Raw genomic sequence first — 9,881 nt, forward strand, 5'->3', positions numbered from 1 at the left:
TTTTTTTTTTTTGATATTTCTTGATTTTGTTAATATGGGGTCCACTTTTTTTTCCTTGAGTTTGGAGATGGTAGGTTCCATTTTTTTTTTTTTAATATTGGTTAGTGTTTAATATGGGGCCCACACTTTTTTTTAATTGACGGACGACGAAGCATGGGTCTAAGCCCATGCTTCTATATAGTTAAAATTTGATATTGCTTGATTTTGTTAATACGGGGTCCACTTTTTTTTTTCCTTGAGTTTGGAGATGGTGGGTTCCACTTTTTTTTTTTTTTTTTTTTTAAATATTGGTTGGTTTTTAATATGGGGCCCACACATTTTTTTTAATGGACGGGCGACGAAGCATGGGTCTAAACCATGCTTCTATATAATTAAAAAATAATATATAATATAATAGAAATATACCTCTTAGGAGGTGCACACTTAGAATTTTCATTGTATAGGCAGTATAATTGTTTGATTTTAAAATATAAAGGGTGTATCCAAAATTGAGTCATAATGAGTTCATAAAATAGCAAAACTAAACTTAAAGAAAATTAAAAGAAAAATGAGGATTTAGATTGAACCAAAAAAAAGTTAAATGTGTAATATAACAAATGTTATTTGAATTATACAGTAATTATGATTAAGTAATAATACTTTCATATTTCATTATTAAACATTTTTTTGCTCGGATTATCTTTCTTTTGGGGTTGTCTTTAAATTTTGCCCCTCATATTTGTGGCATTTAAGTTTTGCCCTTCGCTTGAAAAGGTGGTTCTGGGTTCGAACCCTGCTCAAGCATAAAATAAAAAAATAATTTCGAAGGCAAGGCTGGGGGGCGTGTAAGCCGGATCCGGCATACACTCCTTAAGGAAAAACTAAAGTTATGCCGGATCCGGCATAACTAAAAGTCTGCCTCATAAGGCAGAACTTTTCCTTAAGGCATACTCTGCCTTATAAGACAAACTTTTAGTTATGCCTTAAGGAAAAGTTCCGCCGTATGGGGCATACTTTTAGTTATATCTTATGGGGGCACACTTTTAGTTAAGACATAGCTAAAAGTATGCTCCATAAGGCGAAACTTTTCCTTAAGGCATAATTAAAAGCTTGCCTTGAAAAGTAACAAAAATAAAATATATGCCTCAAGGAAAAGTCTGCCCCCTCCGGCAGACTTTTAGTTAAGCATAATTAAAAGTTTGCCGGAGGGGACATAGCGAAATTCAAACTCTGTCTTGTGATTTTTTTTTTAATTTTTTTTACTGAATAGGGGTTCGAACCCGAAACCCATGGGTTTTAGGCAAGGGCAAAACCTAAAGACCAACAATTTGAGGGCCAAAATTTAAAGGCCACCTCAAAAGAAGGCAATTGCCCTTACTAAATGACTCAGTTTCCAAGCACGGGCTTGACATCATCTAGTAACTATATAGAAAATGAGTTTCTATATTGGAGATCGTCGACACTTGCACAGAGGGGCAATTTTGACATTTCATATTTTTTGTGCTTAAAAGACATTGTATTTAGGTTTTATATGTGTGTACTTTTTCTTTGTTGGACAACAAAGTGCATAAGATACTTTGCTGAAAGATGGGTTCACACTAGAATTTCTATGCTACACGCTACATTTGCAGCCTTTTCAAATGACTCATCAAAAAACGTGGGCCCCCCTTAAACTTTTATGTGAAAGTCTCTGTTTGCAGGTTTTATTTCTCCATCTCTCCAAAGCTTTTTTAGTAAATATCCTACATACCAGCTTTCAAGTGTCTTAAATAGACCGTGGGCAAGATTCATTTTATCAAAATTACTTTTTTAACTAAGTAATGTCACAAACTGTAATTTTGTGATCAAATTAATTAAATATGCTTACAATTTGATTTGCAATGTTTAATGTTCTAAAAAGAAAATAAGATAAATATCCAATGTATTAAGTTTCTAATTATGAAGCATCAAAATCAGTGGAGGAGCCAGAATTTACAACTAGGGGGTTCAAAAGTACAAAGAAGCTAAGGGGGTTCAACTCTAATATATATACATAAAAAAATAATTTTAATCTTGTATATACACTCTAATTGTTACACCTTGGAAGATTTCCCGTTAACATACAGTGAATAGGCTAGCGAAGGGCACGACGTTGTGATAAGAAAGAAATAGCATTTAATGATCCTAATCGAGATTCAAAGACATTTGACGTAAGGGAAGAAGGTTGTCAAGGAAAGCAAGGCATATGTTGCGTGTCGGGTAAGAATTATGAGCGACGAGATAATGATGGCGTAATAATGTTTTGGAGAAGAGTTATAATATCCCTTAGATTGTTAAAAAGGTGTTAAACAAGTGTCAAGAAGGCTTCGCAAGGATTTGAGGTCAAATGAAGTGACGAGAACCAAAATCAGAGAAGAGGTAGATTATACGACCGATTATACGGTCCGTATAATATTATACGATCCGTATAATATTATACGGTCCATATAACCTGTCGTATAATGGTCACAGAATGAAGTTGTTGAGGGGGGTGATTTCACGATCACTTATACGGACCGTATAATGTGCCGTCAAATTGACTCAGAATGGAATGGTTACTGGAGCAGTTTCACGGTCACTTATACGGACCGTATAAATTTATACGGACCGTATAAGTGTCCGTATAATGATGTCGGAATAGCTTTTTCATTTATAAAATAATATCCTAAGTTCATTTAATTCATTTTATTTTCTCTCTCCACGACCCAATAGCTCTCTAGAACTTTCCAAACTCCTCATATACAAGAATCCAAGTGAAATTGATGATCAACTTCATCAAATCAAGGGAAACAAGTGCAAGAAACTCACTAGGGTTCACCTAAGGCAAGAAAATTCCATGGGAAGTGAACTAGGGTTTTGGTGAAAGTGAAGTATTTCCACCCAAAGCTTATTCCTACACCATCTAAGGTTATGATATTTCCATGTTGTCTAAGGTATTTGAAAGTTGAAACACTTGGATTGAAGAAAGACATAGGAAATGGGTCATGAATGTGTGAATAGTGTCATGTTGAGTAATAGTTTGGGGTGAATTATGAATATTGGTATGTTGTGTTGTGATTGTAAGTATGTTGTGAACGACATTTAGAACATGGAATAAGTATTATATGTGAGAAAATGCAATAATGAACTATGACCATGATTATGGAGAAATTAGAGTGAAATGGTGAAATGCGGATAATGTAGATGAATGATGATTGTGCTTGTGATATTGTGAATGTTGTTATGGATGTTTGGGAGTTGATATATGTTATGGGGAAAAGTTGTATAAACAAAGGAAATGCTGCCAAATTTTCTTTAGCTTTAGTAAGCACGTTTAAGTAATTGATTAGCTAATGTTAATGTGAATTCTCTTGAAGGTAAAAACGTGGGTATTGAAGGAGAACTAGCAAGTGATAGATTAGTTAAACGAAAAAAGTATGTGAGGCTAGTCCTTTCTTTCTATGGCATGAATCCGATGGCATGATTTTTCCTTCTTCTCCATGAATCTCCTACATCCCGGAAAGATTAAGAGTCTATGTTCATGAATAGCCATATGAGATAAGAGATACATTATGAGCCAATAATGATGATGATGAGCTTAAGTCTAAAAATTCTAGAGTTCACGATATGATGTTCCTATAAAGTTAATGATGTTGTTTATTGTATACACTCACCTTATATACTATTTCCTTCAAGGTGAGGCAGAATGCTTCTAAATGCTCCATAATTGTCACAGCCCGTCTAGAGGGCCGCGACGAGCGCCCGGCGCTAGCCCACCTGGGCACCCCTTAACTCACTTTATACTTACATCTAGGTGATCCACATAATTTAACATACATTTCTATGCATCAATCACATTAGTCCCATTGGACGACAACATCTTTAAATCATCATTGACGTCTATACCACATCAAATGTACATAAGCCTACAATGCTACCAAAAGATATACAAAATATAGGCCGACAAGGCCGGACATGTCTAACCATATACACGAGACTACGAGCCTCTAAGAAGAGTATAACATAGCACATGAGCGGGACAGGACCCCGCTATGCCCATAATTATGTATACAAAAGAATAGGTACCCAAAAGCTACGGCTCCGAATGAAATGGAGCTCTGCTATGAATTCTCTGAGAAAACAGCTATGGATCAAGTCTATGTCCCTGTGCACCTGCGGGCATGACGCAGCGTCCACAAACAAAAGGACGTCAGTACGAAGAATGTACTGAGTATGTAAAGTATAATCAATATCAATGTAGAAGCATAAATAGCAACATAGGAAATAGCATAGAATGGGAGATGGCAATATCATCGTCATATGCACTTACTTGCCTTTCATAGGAACTTACCATCGCTAATACGTATTTGTGTACATACATCATCATCCGTTATTCATAATAGTACCCGTACCATAATTGTGTTCGTATTCGTATACATGCCCTTATTCACATTCATATACATAGCATATCATATTCATATTCATATCATATACATACTCATATCATATACGTAACATTTACATAGCATACCCGACCACATAGGATCGGTGTTTCATACATATCCTTATATAACATACCCGACCATGTAGGTTCGGTGTTTCACGTACCCGGCCAAATATAGGCTCGGTGATCATATATACCTGGCCAACCAAGGCTCAGTGTTACACGTACCTGGCCCTACCAAGGCTCAGTGTCATCCGTACCTGGCCCTACCAAGGCTCAGTGTTATCCGTACCCAACTGCAGTGGTGTACGCGCGTTACATAATCACACATACATATACATCTATACATATACTACCCGGCCCTATAAGCTCGGTGTTTCATAGTAGCCATACAAGGGCATACATACATATAGCTCATAAGCATCTTTACTATTATCTTTACTATCATCATCGTCATCGTTATCATCATCGCTGTTACCATTATAGTCGTCATCAATATCATTATCACTATTATCATCATTCATCACACTTTTCTTTATAGGCTTACTCGTCATACAAGGAACTTAGTACAATCGTAGCATATCAAGAATCGTGAGCTTAATAGCTCGGAGGATCGAGTCATTTATGAGACATCACAGACTTATGGAAGATTTAGACGTTTGGCCAAAGAACCATGCCTTATGAAAGAAGGGTTAGCCTTACATACCTTTTCCGTCGCACTATTCTACTCTTGTGCGTTCTCCTCCAATGCTAGCGTTTCTACCTTCATTAAAGTCATACTATCATTAGAATCGATGGCTAACATATAGGACTAAAGCTAGAGGGAATCGGACATCATCTCCTCTATTTATACGACATTCCTCCATATCGTAATTCAACTACCAAACGTCAACAATGCATTCACAATATCATAACGATGGCCATTAATCATTCACATTATCCACATTCCTCAATTTACTTTCATTTCCCCATATTCGGGCTCATAACACATAATGTCGTTCATTCACACACAATGTCCAATTCATAATATTAACGTCATTTATAACTCATTCATGTCACGACACAACAACAATCATGATTCAATCCAAACTATTTCTCAAAATGGAACCAACATTCATGACCCATTTTACCACGTTCTTCTACAATCCATGTATTTCAACTCTCCAATATCTTAAACAACATATAAATATCATGAATCTTACCTTAGATGTCGTAGGAACGAGCCTTAGTTGAAAATACTCCACTTTGAGCAAAACCCTAGTTTATCTCCATTTGGATTTCTTGACCTTGGATGATCTTTGATGGTTTTCCTACTCTTGATTCACTTGTTTAATGTTGTTAATCACTAAATATCCTTGAAATCTTGGGAAATATATGTAGAGAGATGTTTTAGAGAGAAGGGGTGTGAAGTAGAAATAAAATGAAATAACTTTGGTCCCTTACATTTATTGAACATTTTCAGCCCCGACCAAATATACGGACCAACATACGATCCGTATGTTTGGTCGTACAATTGGTCCAGATATTTTGGCCAATCTGGGTTGATTATATGGTCCCAAACATACGGACCGTATAAATTATACGGCCAGTATGTTTGGCCGTATAATCCCCAGTGATCCCGAAGTTCGTTTTGTCGATTCGTTTGATCTCCAATCCTTATGAAACCTTCTTAGCACTTGTTCAACACTTCAATACCAACCTAAGGGACGCTATCACACTTCTCCAAGGCATCATTAAGTTCTCGTTAACTCATTACTCACATTTCCTTTCCGATACTTATCAAATACTTTGCCTTATCTAGCCAACTTTCTCGTCTTACGTGGGATGCCTTTGAAATCTCACTTAGGGTCATCAAATGCCATTTCTTACTCACACAAATATAGTATACTCATACTCCTTACTAGTTCACTCGCTTGCGTACCAACGGATAATTTTTCGAGGTGTAACAATAATGGAATCAGGGGTTCACGACCTTATGTCACCCCGATAGGATATAATTGTCTTAAGTTGCTAATCATGCATTATGATAATAGTATGATGAGAATATGATATGTACATGATGCTATCACACCGCGCCTATAAGGCCGGGCAGATTGATAACGTCCAAATCCACCCTATTAATTAGAATGGGCACGGTCGTATGCAAATATATTTACCCAACTATGAGTCGGGGTCGAATCCCACAGAGAACAATATGTAGGCGATTAAGAAAAGTTGGAATTTTCACCAATGATAGCTAAAGCCAAACTATGGATAATATTGTGGTTTTGTTTGAGGGAAAATTATAACTAATGCAAAAATGTAAACTAACCTAGAAAGCAAGTAAAATGATCAATGGCCACAAGCATGGATACAAGGGAAACTACGCTCAAGTAACGATCCAATGTATTTTATGATTTACAAATAATGGTGAGTTTATATTACTTAGCCTCGGATAATGACTCTAAATTAGCTCCTTCCGAAGACTAACTAGACTACCTAATTGAATATCCCTAAAGCAATTAGGAGCATTAAGAACACCCGAATATGGCTACAAGTGGTGTCGCCTATTCCTAGGTCGATTTCCATTAGATGAGGGTTAACGCCCCAAATTCTTGTTAATTAATCTTTCCCGATCCCGAGTTTGCCTCTTCCAAGTTTAAACCGAAATAAATGGGCAAGTCTTAGGGTTAGCTACTCCCTTAAGAATCATTCAAAATGAGATTAATTAAAGAAACAATAACTCACTTCATTAGGAATAAAATCATTCAACACATAAGAAAAACAAGAGATTCAATCCAAACTTAAACAATATATACTTCCATAAACAAGGTTCAAGTATTGAAATGAAATATTACACACATAAATATTCAATACAAAACAAGAGTAGAAGAAATGGGTAAAGAATTTTTCATTGTGGTTGCCTCCAAATCTTCTCTTCCAAGGTGTTGGTGATGAACCCTAGCCTCCAAGAACTTGTGTTATGCCAAAGATGTGTTTGGAAAACCCTAATTTTCTTTTAATAGGAACTGGAATGGAAGAAATCGTCAAAACCTAAGTTCTGGCCGAACTGGGCAGAATTTTCTTCTACGCGAACGCGCCACGTTTCTGCGCGAACGCGTAGAATCACGCTCTTCCTTCAGCGCGATCGTGTGTCCTTCATACGCGAACGCGTTAACTTAATACCGCGCGTGGGCGCGGTCGCGTGTCCTTCATGCGCGACCGCGCAGAACAATTTTTCCCAAAAATTTCCAGAATCTCGATTTTCTTCCAGTGATCAGCTTTTTCTACTCTTTTTCACTTGTTTTCCACACTTAGGCTCTAGGGACCTCATATTACCTGAAACATGACAAAAACTACGTAAAATAACATAGACTTGCTTAAAAACAAGTAAAACTTATAGCCGAAAAGCGTCGATTGTGGCGTAAAATCACGCCACATCAAGACACCGCTAAGGCAGGAAGCGTATACACCATGTCTAGATGGCATGGGCAGACACCGCTAGTAGACGACATGAGATGGTACCCCGGACGCGGGAGGCCGGGACGCAGGCTAATGATTATCACACCGTACCTATATGGACGGGCAGCTTATACATTTATGCATACATGATATTATGATGATTATGAAGTAAGCCAGCATACATTATTTCTTTTATAAGTGACAGTCAGATACAGTTGCTCCTTATTTGATGCTTCCTTTATCTCATTGACGTATTACTTATGCCTCTCATACTTAGTACAATGTTCGTACTGACGTCCGTTTTCTTTGGACGTTGTGTTCATGCCCACAGGTAGACAGGGAGGTGATATTGATCCAGACTCGTAGGAGCTAGTAGCTGATTTGAGAGCACTCTATTGTTCCGGAGGTGCCTTTGACTATTCTTTTGTGTACATATGTATATTTTGGGCACAACGGGGTCCTATCTCGTCCCTATGTCTAGCACTCTAGTAGAGGCTCGTAGATACGCATGTGTGGGTAGTATGGTCTCACAATCTTACTATTATATATGTTTATATTATTTTGATAGCCGAAGGGCTTATGTGTATAAAAGTGATTATATTTCCAAATGAACAATGATTTTCTAAGATTCAAGTATGAATTTGAGAAAAAAACGCTTAATGAGTATGTTGAGTTAGAGAATGAGTGGTGCTCGGTGGTTAGCCCCAGGTACCCGTCACGGCCCCTAGTCAGGTCGTGACAAAAGTGATATCAGAGCAGTTCAGTCCTAGGAAGTGTCTACGAGCCGTGTCTAGTAGAGTCTTGTTTATGGTGTGTTGCGCGCCACATCTATAAACAGGAGGCTACAGGGCATTTAGGAAAATGACCATCTTTCATCTTAAGAGATCGTGCGATAGAGCTGTGTTATAAGATTTTCCCCTCTTAATAGTGTGTTATGATTTCAGAAATACTGCCAAAGGGAAAAAATACAGCCGCCCAGAAGGGCAAAACTATAATGAAAAGGCATGTAGAAATAGAGCCGCCAATGAATGTAGAAGAGGGCGAGTCACATGATGAGGCTCTTTCTAATACTTCCTCCACCCCGCCCAATGTAGAAGAACAAGGAGGAGCTTCAGCTCCAGTTCCTCCACCAGTTGCTTCGGGTCAACAAGTGACCGAGGTCATTCATCTATCGACACAGTTAGTTGCCGCACAGGCACAGTGACAGAATGTGAGTTCAAGTGATCGGGCAACTGGTACCAGAGCCCGTGATTTTATGAGTTTGAATCCTCTAGAGTTCTTCGGGTCAAAGACGAATAAAGATCCGCAAGGTTTTATTGATGAGATGTTGAGAACATTGAGGATTATTCATGCCTCTGAAACTGAATCTGTGGAGTTAGCATCTTATAGACTCCGAGATGTGGCGGTATTGTGGTACAATAATTGGCTAGCATCAAGAAAATAAAATGCGCCTCCTCTCATGTGGCAAGAATTTATAGATGCTTTCATCCGCCACTATTTACCACCCGAGGTCCGCCGAGCTAGAGCGGATAGACTCTTAAATCTAAAGCAAGAAAATATGAATGCTCGGGAATATAGCCTTCAGTTTAATTCATTGGCTAGATATGCCCCGACTATGGTGGCCGATATGGGAGATAGGGTACACAGGTTTGTGAGTGGCTTAGGGCCACATTTATTTAAAGATTGCTTGACAACTTCGTTGCAAGATGGGGATGGATATTTCCCGTATTCAAGCTCATGCCCAGAATTTGGAAGGACAACAACATCAGCAGAGGGCCTCAGATTCTCAATTTAGGAGAGATTATAGTCAGAGGAGACCCCCAGTACCGCGATGCAACCAGTGCGGTAGACTACATTCCGGACGGTGTCGCCAAGGTTCAGATGCTTGCTATGCCTGTGGGCAGGTTGGGCACATGATACGAGATTGCCCGTCGATGAGTGGTAGAGTTGGGGTTCAGCCCACAGGATCAGCGCTGGTTCCTCTTCAGTACGCCCGGTAAGGCAGATTCCCTAAATTCCA

The sequence above is a fragment of the Lycium barbarum genome, chromosome 1 (genome assembly GCF_019175385.1).
Source record: "Lycium barbarum isolate Lr01 chromosome 1, ASM1917538v2, whole genome shotgun sequence".
Lineage (NCBI taxonomy): Eukaryota > Viridiplantae > Streptophyta > Magnoliopsida > Solanales > Solanaceae > Lycium > Lycium barbarum.